Below are 10,627 nucleotides of genomic sequence, written 5' to 3'. Positions count from 1 at the left end.
CAAACCTGCCACCATATATCCTGTATGGCTTACAGGTGACTCCAGTCCTAAACTAAGTGCTCGCTGAAGCACCATTGCAAACCAGACAGAAAACCATCATTATTAGAAAAATGCCCACGATCATCTTATCAGAACTACAACAGATGGCCAGTAAATGTGGTCCCATTAAGGTCATTTAAGTCCGAAAACAAATGTGCAACTTAGTATATTATAAAGCATTTTTGAAAATATCATTATGTTTTATCATTTCCCACTCTCAACTCTATTCTATATATTGAAAACATACTTGACTGAATCTAAATTCTTGCTGTTCTTTCCTCTGACAGTGCAAACCTCAAATTGTGAAAATGCCATTAGCACAGAGTATCAATTATGCAGAGACTCACTGCAAACAGCTACTGAGTGATGTGTTTTCTCCTTGTCGTCAAAAGGTGAGTCATTAACCTGTATCTAGTAATGTTGAACTATTAGAGTGAGAAACTTTCAACATTCCAAATCTTGTAGGATTACCATTGTTATCTAAGTTACTAATGCCTGTACTTATAGAACATAAAAAAAAATACAGCACGGAAAAGGCCCTTTGGCACACGATGTTATGCCGAGATTTAATCCTAATGTAAAATATAGTAACTTAACCTACACACCCCTCAACTCACTGCTATGCATGTGCAAGTCCAGCAGTCGCTTAAATATCCCCAATGACTCTGCCTCCACCACCACAGCTGGCAACGCATTCTATGCATTCACAACTCTCTGCGTAAAGAAATCTACCTCTAACGTCTCTTTTATACCTTCCTCCTAATATCTTCAAATTATGACTTCTTGTACCAGTCAGTCCTGCCCTGGGGAAAAGTCTCTGGTTGTTGACTCTATCTATTCCTCTCATTATTTTGTACACCTCGATCAGGTCTCCTCTCTTCCTCCTTCTCTCCAGAGAGAAAAGTCCAAGCTTATTCAACCTTTCTTCATAAGACAAGCCCTCCAGTCCAGGCAGCATCCTGGTAAACCTTCTTTGCGCCCTCTCCAAAGCCTCTGTATCTTTTCTATAGTAGGGCAACCAGAACTGGACACAATATTCCAAGTGTGGTCTCACCAGGGACTTGTAGAGCTGCAGCAAAACCTCGCGGCTCTTAAACTCGATCTCCCTGTTAATGAAAGCCAAAACACCATATGCTTTCTTAACAACCCTATCCACTTGGGTGGCAACTTTGAGAGATCTGTGTATTTGTACACCCAGATCCCTCTGTTCCTCCACACTGCCAAGAATTCTGTCTTTAATCCTATATTCAGCATTCGAGTTCGACCTTCCAAAATGCATCACTTTGCATTTGTCCAGGTTGAACTCCATGTGCCATTTCTCATCCCAGCTCTGTATCCTGTCTACGTCACGCTGCAGCCTGCAGTAGCCCCCTATACTATCGACAACATCTCCAACCTTTTGTGTCATCTGCAAATTTACAAACCCACCCCTCAACCTCCTCATCCAAGTCATTTATAAAATCTACAAAGAGCAGAGGCCCAAGAACAGAGCCCTACGGGACCCCTGAAGAAGGGCTTTTTGCCCGAAAAGTTGATTTTCCTGCTCCTCTGATGCTGCCTGACCTGCTGTGCTTTTCCAGCACCACTTTATTTAGACCCTGCGGGACCCCACTCAACACTGTTCTCCAGGCAGAATACTTTCCATCTACAACCACTCTCTGCCTTCTGTCAGCCAGCCAACTCTGAATCCAGAGCCAAATCTCCCTGTATCCCATACTTCCTGACTTTGTGAATGAGCCTGCCATGGGAAACCCTATCAAATGCCTCGCTGAAGTCCATGTACACAACATCCACTGCTCGACCGTCATCAACTTGTCTTGACACCTCCTCAAAGAACTCAGTAAGGTTCGTGAGACAGGACCTGCCCTTCACAAAGCCATGCCTACTGCCTTTAACCATACTATACTTTGCCAAATAGTCATAAATCCTATCCCTCAGAATTCTTTCCAAAGCCTTGCTAAGATGTAAGACTGACTGGTCTGTAATTGCCAGGGATTTCCCTATTACCCTTCTTGAAAAGAGGAACAACATTCGCCTCCTTCCAATCCACCGGTTATGGCCCTAGCAATCGTGAACACATTGGTGATCATTTTCCAAGACTCTTTAGACTTTGGAATAATTCCAACACGTTGGAGGGTAGTTAATGTAACTTCGCTATGATAAAGGAGGGTAGAGAGAAAATGGGGAATTTTAGGCTAGTGAGTCTGAATCAATAGTGGAGAAGATGCTCATTATCAAGGATTTTACAGCAGAGCTTTTAGAAACTAGTGATAGAATCAGACATAGTCAACATGAGGGAAATCATGCTTGATAAATCTCTGGAATTCTTTGAGGATGCAACTCGTACAATTAATCGGAGAACCAGTGGACATGGTTTATTCGGACATTCTGAAGGTTTCTGACAAAGTTCCAAATTAAGAGATTAATGTGCAAAATTAAAGCACATGGGATTGGGGTTAGTGTCTTGACATTGATAGAAAACTGGTTAGCAAACAATAAACAAATAGTATGAATAACTGAGACTTTTTCTGAGTGGTAGGCAGTGACTATTGGGTTACCGCAGTGATCGGTACTAGGACCTCAGCTATTCACAATATTGGTTAATGATTTAGATGAGGGGACCAAATGTAATATCACCAATACTGCATATGATACAAAGCTGAATGGAAGGGTGTGCTGTGAGATGGATGCAGAAATGTTGCAGTGTGATTTGGACAGGCTGGATGAATGGACACATAGTTGACATATGCAGTATAATGTGGATAAATGTGAGGTTCATATTGGTAGCCAAAGTAGGAAGGCAGACTATTATTTCAGCGGCTGTAAATTAAGACAGGGGAGTGTTTAATGAAGCCTGGATGTCATTAAGTAAGTGTGTAGGTGCAGCAGGCAGTAAAGAAGGCAGACTGGATGAAGGCCTTCACAGTGGGAGTATTCAAGCACAGGAACAAGAATGCCTTTCTGCAATTATACAGGGCATTATTGAGGCTGCAACTGGAATATTCTGTGCAGTTTTTGTCTCCTTATCTAAGCAAAGATGTTCTTGTTTTTTTGAGGGAGTGCAGCAAAGGTTTACCAAATTGATCCCTGGGATAGCAGGACCAAAATATGAGAAGAGATTGTGTCAGTTAGGATTGTATTCACTAGAGTTTAGAATAATGAAAGGACGATCTCATAGAAAGTTATAAAATTCTAACAGGATGGCATTGCCTGTTAGATGAAGGAAGGAAGTTCCTGATGATTGGAAAGTCCAGACAAAGGGTCATAATTTAAGGATAAGGAGTGAATCTTTTAGGACTGAAATGAGTAGAAATTTTTTCACACAGAGCGTGGTGAATCTGTAAAATTCACAATCACAGGAAATGGTTGAGGCCAAAACATTATGTGTTTTCAAGATTGAGGAAGATATGGCTGTTGTGACTGAAAGGATCAAGATGTATGGGGGGAGGTCAGGATCAAGGTATAAAGCTTGATTATCATCCATGATCAAACTGAATGGAAGAGCAGGTTCGAGGAGTTGAATGAAAGGGATCAGTGCTGGGACTTATATATATAGATCTGATCACAAAGTTACAGATGACATAAAGATTGGGGGAGCTACAGATAGTGAGGTGTATTAACAAAAGATGCGGCAAAATGCATTCAGGGTAGTGAAAAGGCACATGGAGTTTAATCTGGACAAATGCTAGGTGATGTATTTTAAATTGTTTGATTTATTGTCGTGTGCATTTTGTTATAAATTACAGTGAAAAGTGTTGCACAATCTCACCACTCTCTGGCACTATCTTAAAACAAATAAACCAAAAAAAAACCCAAAATATACAATGTAAAGGCAGAAAAATGAAGAAATAAGGTGTTTAAACTTGAGTCCTTCTTGTTAACCCTCTATCATGGGCCATGAGCCTGGTGGCCAGACATGAGTCTCCTTTGTCGTGCTGCCACCACTGGAAAGAAAGTCACCACTCTTCAGTGCCCTCTTTTCTCCACTGATGTAATCAGCACCATCTTGATTACAAAACTGGTTAAAAAAACAACCAGTAGAAGTAAAGAAAACAAAGCCAAAAGGAATGTGAAGCATCCAGACACTAAAGTCTTGTTTTAGTCTTATCTACGTGCAGGCAACAGAAGGTGAGTGCTTACTGCAGTGATGCTCCGATACAGCCTCTGATCTCCGCTGCCGCCACCTCCTCCGATTCTGTTACTAGTGGTGCCATAACCAGGCCCTGGAACATGCTCCGGGAGGGCCTGCTTGCACCCTCTGATCACCAGATCCCTTGCTGGTTCCCAAAACATGTTTGGGCAGGGGCCGCTCCCAGCTTAGGGGGCAACCGGATCCTGGAACGTGCTCAGATAGGGGCTTGCTTGCAGTCTCCGACGCCAGATTGCGAAACATGCTTGCGCAAGGCCTGCTAGCAGCCTCTGATAACCGGAATCCCTTACCAGATCCCGGAACATGCTTGCAGCCTGTTATAGCTGGATCCTGTAACATGCTCAGGCAGGGTCCGTCACCAATGTCTCGCTAAAGCAAAATACTTTAAGCAAAAGGGAAAAAGAAAGAAAAAAAGGAGGAAAAGCAGACGGAAGTGAACAAGCTCAGGAGCTTAAATGCAGTGCTGGTACTCCATGGCCATCTTGGCGAAGATTTTTTTGGAAGACCAAATGCAGGAGGGAAGTATGCAGTAAATGATAAAACTCTTAGTAGCATCAACATACAGAGGGATCAATGCATCCAGATCCACAGTTCCTTGAAAATGACAACATAAATGGATAAGGTGGTCAAGAAGGCATATCACGTGCTTGCCTTCAGTTGGGGTACAGAGTATAAAAATTGTCAGGTCATGTTGCAGCTTTATACAAATTCAGCTTGGCCACATTTGAAATATTGTGCGCAGTTCTGGTTGCCACACTACCAGAAAGATGTATTGACAGTATGAGGCAAGAACTTTCGAAAGCTGATTGGGCACAGATGTTCACAGGTAAAGGGACGGCTGGAAAATGGGAAACCTTCAGAAATGAGATAATGAGGGTGTAAAAACGGTTTACTTGGATGTTGCCTGTGTTGGAGGGTATTAACTGTGTGGACAGATTGGACAAACTCTATTTGTTTTCACTTGTTTACGTTGAAGCACAAGGAGTGACCTGATCGAAGTTTACAAAATTAGCAGAGGCATGGATAGAATGGATAGTCAGGGTAGAAATATTAATTAACAGGGGAAGTGAGAGGCAAGTTTTTACATAGAAGGTGGTAAGTAACTGGAATGCACTGTCAGAGGTGGTGATGGAACTGGATACACTAGCAATGTTTAAGATGAATCTTCACATATATAAATAAGCAGGGAATAGAGGCATTAGGATTGCATAAAGGCAAAAGGATTTTAGTTTAGGAAGGCAGTACAATGTTGGTGGGCCAAAGAGCATGTTTATATGCTGTACTGTTTTTTGTTCTTTGTATTTGACAAAGCAGTCATCAGTCTGTGTTTCATTTGTAATTCAGAGATTTGTTAAAGGATTCTGTTGGTGTCACTGTTCCAGTGCATTCATGATATTCGGTTGGTTGTGATTGGGCAGTGCTTCTTCACCATCTAATTTTGTAGCTTGGCACTTGGTTTATATCTTGATCTATATGGTTTGCACTCTTTGTTGGTTTAAATATTGCATCTGGCTGACCTTTCGTTGTGACTTCTGATGACATGGCTCGCTTCTTGTGCCTGGAACACCTTGAAAGAAATTCATCTTCTTCGTCAGGTAGTAAAGGCATTGACGCTGTGACATCTACTGTTTCCACCTCAGACTCTGAGGTTTCTTCGACAAAGGAATGAGGGGGAGAACCCATCGGCTCCGATAGCCTTGCAGCTGTCTGAGAGTCTAGTTCTGTTTTGTTTCTGCCCCATTTGTGAGTTTGCAGCTTTTATTGGGTCCACATGCTTGTTCAGGACTACCTCACTTAACCTAACTTCACATGTCAAGGGACCTGACCTCATATTGACCATGTTTCTTACCCATGCAGCACCATTTCCATAGTTACAGCACCATATATTTTACCCTGAAATACATTGTCTTTCTTGCTTACAGGAATCTTGTGTCAGGCATTGGTGGTTCTGATACCATTGTTACTCCCCCTAGGGCCAGAAAGATTATATTTAATCTGGTGCAAAATCTTTTCCCCATCAGCAACTCTGCTGGAGCTATCACTACAGTTGCACGAGGAGTGGTCCGAGAATTACATAGGAACCAGAACAGTTTGTTATCAAGTGAAGCTGCAGGTTGTTTCTTTAAGCTACCTTCAAAGTTTGGACTTCTCTTTTTACCAGACCACTGGACAATGGAGCTATCCTCATATGCCGAATGCCATGCCGAATGCCATTCAACTTTAGGAAATACTCAAATTCCCTGCTGGTAAATGATAGCCCATTGTCTGTGGCTAACACTATTGGGAACCCGTGTATTGCAAAAGATGCTTGCAGCTTTTCTATCGTTGCCCCTGTGTTTGATGATAGAACTCTATGCACATTCAGTACTTTGGATGGGCATCTGCAATGACTAAAAGTTTTGAGCCCATGAAAGGGCTGACATATAACTGAATCCAGACTTTATATGGCCATTGCCACAAATGTAGGGGATGCTGCTTGTGGTAATTTTTATCCTTGTTGGCACTCTGGGCACTGTCTCACATGGCTTTATCTGCATCCAATCCTGGTCACCAGCCATAATTTTTTAGGGCAAATGTGAGGACTGCAAATGTTGGAAATCAGAGTCTAGATTAGAGTAGTGCTGGAAAAGCACAGCAGGTCAGGCATTATCCGAGTAGCAGGAAAGTTGACGTTTCTGGTAAAAGCCCTTCATTGCTGATGAAGGGTTTTTGCCAGAAACATCAATTTTCCATCTCCTCGGATGCTGCCTGACCTGCTGTGCTTTTCCAGCACCACTCTAATCTAGATAGCCATAATTTCTCACCAACATCTTCATTTTGGAAACTCCTAATGACCCAGTGGAGTTCAGCCAGTACTTGGCGGTGACCTTTGCTTGGGCAATACTTTTTTCTCCCCATTATGAAATGACTTCCTCTATGGTGATCTAGTCTCGTCGAGTCCAGAAAAACTTCAATTCTGCTTATGATGCTCTTTGGTTTCTCCCATAATAACCAGCTGTTTTAGTTATGTCAGGATCAGAACTTTTTGTGTTCACAGACTGATGTCAGTTGTGATCGGAAGGGTGTCCAGCAAGTTTCAAAATCAGAATAGATTCTGTGGTGGTACCACCAGTGTATTTGCCAGCAGGAGGTCACTTGAGGCATCGACATTAGTTACTTAGCCTCCTGGATATATTCCAAATTGTAATTGAATGCACTTAGAATGAGAGCCCACTACTAATTTGACCTAAAGCTATAGGTAGCAAGGCATTGTTCTCTTTGAATAGCCCTAGCAAGGGTTTGTGGTCTGTTACTATTACAAATTTACATCCATAAAGGAGGAATATTCCCAGACCAACAATGACTGGCAAATCTTCCTTTGCCATCTGGGTATATTTGTCCTCTGCATCAGACAAAGTCCAGGAAGAATATGGTATAGGGCGTTCCCTCCATTGGGCCATCTGTGAGTCAACACCACGTCGATGCTGTACAGGGAGGCATCACATGCCAGCACCAGACTTACCTCGGGATCATAGTTGCCAACACCTGAGATGATGATAGTTGCTTCTTCACTTCCCTAAAGTCTATATCTTGTCTATAAGGTCATTTCCGAATCTGACTCTTTTTCAATCACAGACTTAAGGATGCCAGGATGGAAGCCAGGTTACAAGGCAAGACCTAAACACAGGTACAAACGTGGGAGTTGGGGCATGTTTGACCACCCTGGCTTTATCTTTCAACAGTTGTAACCTGGTCTTGTCAACTCTATATCACAAGTAGGTCACTTGTGAGCCAGAAACATACATTCTTCCCTTCTACGGCATACTCCCACCTTAGAGAAATGTCTAAGGACTATGTCCAAGTTCTCTAAGTGCTCTTATTGGTTCTTCCTGTTAGAAACAAAATTCAATAACCTTTAGATGAGACCACCAAAGCTGGAAACAAGACAATTTATTCTACAATCTTGCAAGAAAGGACCCCAATTGCAGAGAGCAATTGAAGTGATGATTATTCAAACTATTACATAGTTATACTTTTGAGCTACGTGAGGTCACCTCTTCCGATCCCTACATTACCCAATCTTTCTTACTATTTCGCCTCTGCTCATCTAAGCTCCTTGCCCATTGCCCCCTTCTTTCCAAGTTGGCAATTTTCCCCCTTGCACATGCTGTCATAAGGCTAAACTTTTATCTCCGATGTTCCCTTTGTAACTTCTTTCATTATCCATAGGTACATTCCATTCTTGTACATACATCTTAACAATGTATCTTTTTTGTGCTTCGCTTATATGTTTCAGTAATCTTAGCTTTTTGCTGAAACTGTCGTTTTAAACATTATGGTAAAAGTAATTATTTTCTTGAATAAGTCTACATTAAAGTTAGTACTTAATTATCCATAATTATGCCCTGAAAAGCAGAGATACTCTTCCCTAAATACCGGCAGAGTTAATAGTTCTCTTGCTGTACCCCTTTTCTGTATGCTTTTTCTATATCTGCAAAAACAACACTTTTCCCCATTTCTAACAACCTGGGGTAGACCTTGTGAAATGTTCTCAATTGTCTGCGAATTGGCACATGCTGAAGATATTCCGAGTAGAGATCTTGTATCTTGGTATAAACTGTTATGGGTATTAATTGTAGCATATTTTTCTGGGAATCATCATCTAACCTCAGTTGCAGGTACGCATGGCTCATGCCCAGCTGCGTGAAGGACAGACCCCTCCATCGGCCTTGCGTATAAGTCCTCTATGCAAGGGATTGTGTATTTATTTAGCTGTGAGAAGCGGGTTACTGTCTGTTTAAAATGCCCAAAAAGGCAAACTGATCATTGGGCTTCACAATTGATACGGCTGATGCTGCCCATTCCTCAAGCTGTACTGGTTTGATGATTCCTTCATTTTCCAGCCTTCTGATTCTGCCTGTACTTTTATAAGTTTGGCAAATGGCACTGTGTGAGCCTTCAGAAATGTGGATTTGCTTCCTGGTCAACATGCACGCTCACCTTGATGGCCCCCAGACCTTCCAGAAAAACTTGCCTGTGTTTAATTAAGACTTCACTCCGACAGCCATGTTCTAATCAAAAAACGTTGAGCCTATCATGGTGAATCTTTCTCAACTAATTTTGTCACCTCAGGATTGGGCCTGAGTCTTTTACTACAATAAGTGGTAACTGAACCAGCTGCTTCTCACGTGAGACCAGAACTGAAGTTGTACCTTAATCTGGAAAGGCTCCCAGTACAGGTTTTCAGTCTAGCCAAGGTCTTACGCAAACTTAAGGATTGGAGTCCAAACCAAATTTTGTTAAATACTGGTTCTGCAATCAATCTCCATTTTGGCCTTTTGCTGCTTCAAGTCCACATACAGGAAACAACTACAATGGGTTGCTAGCCCTGACCCCTTGAAGAAAGTTTTAACCATTTGGCCAAGGCTTGGCTTTGTTTTGGGGCTTTGTTGTGGGCTGACTGAGAACCTATCTGTTCAGGATATGTCCTCAGTGGACTTATGCATCATGTCGTGTCACCAAACTCAGTCGGCTTGGTGATGATGTCCACTTCCATCAACATATCCTGTAACTCATATGCTCCACTTGCCATATTTTCTAATGACAAAGCCAGTTGTAGTGATTGTTTGAAGTCCAGTTGGACTTCAGCTAGTAGGCACTTCTACATGGTTACATCATTAATCCCATATACCAAATGATGTCTCAGCATTTCATGCAGGGTTAAACCAAAGTCTCATGCTTCTGCTAATTCTCTTAACCTCATCAAAACCTTGACACAGATTTCCCTGGCTTTCAAACTGTCAAGTAAAATCAGTAGCATCTCAAAAGCAGAGGAGGTTTGATGTCATAGTATTTCCTAACCAAATCCATCCACTCTTGAAAAGTTTTAATGTCTGGTGCCTCAGGAAAAGTTGGACCCCTAATAATTAAAAAAACTGCAGGCCCACAAGCTGTCAAGTGAGTTACTCATTACTTTTCACCTGCCCCAATATCATTTGTCGGGAAAAATAATGCATTCTTCCCACATGTTTTTACAGCAGGATTGAATGAGTCAAGCTTCCCAAATAATAGCATGATACCAGAAATGCTTACTCCAATTGAAAGACAACTGTTGTGAGTGAATTTCTTCAGGAGCAAATTTTTTCACTTGTTGCTACTGAAATAACTCCACAGAGGCCGATATCCCATCTCCAAGTAACTCTTTATTTGCATGTGGAGAATCCTTGACACTGATTCAGCTCCCTCGGAGCCAGCTGTCAGAACAAACAAAAACTCTGACCCTGCTGTTTATATCTGTCAGCCAGGCCTCCCTGTTTGGACCAGGTTAGCAGCGCCAACCATGGAACTCATGTTCTATCAGGTCCACCTGGCTAACCTTGTCACAATCACAACATCCTCCATGGCAGTGCATTACAGACTCCCACCACCCACTGGGTGAAAAAGCTTTTCTCTGCCTTG

At 42.1% G+C, this 10,627-nt stretch overlaps 1 protein-coding gene across 1 annotated transcript in view; it reads left to right on the top strand.

The window, feature by feature from the left end:
- The first annotated feature begins 368 nt into the window (after positions 1 to 368).
- LOC132829788 (uncharacterized) overlaps positions 369 to 10,627 on the top strand; it is a 104,351-nt gene continuing 94,092 nt past the window's right edge. Inside the window, exon 1 of the mRNA XM_060847155.1 lies at positions 369 to 431. The gene's annotated coding sequence lies outside the window, so the exon portion shown is untranslated. The remainder of the gene's footprint in view (positions 432 to 10,627) is intronic.

Source organism: Hemiscyllium ocellatum, chromosome 2 (assembly GCF_020745735.1).
Source record: "Hemiscyllium ocellatum isolate sHemOce1 chromosome 2, sHemOce1.pat.X.cur, whole genome shotgun sequence".
Lineage (NCBI taxonomy): Eukaryota > Metazoa > Chordata > Chondrichthyes > Orectolobiformes > Hemiscylliidae > Hemiscyllium > Hemiscyllium ocellatum.
This window is presented reverse-complemented; position numbering and strand designations above follow the sequence as displayed.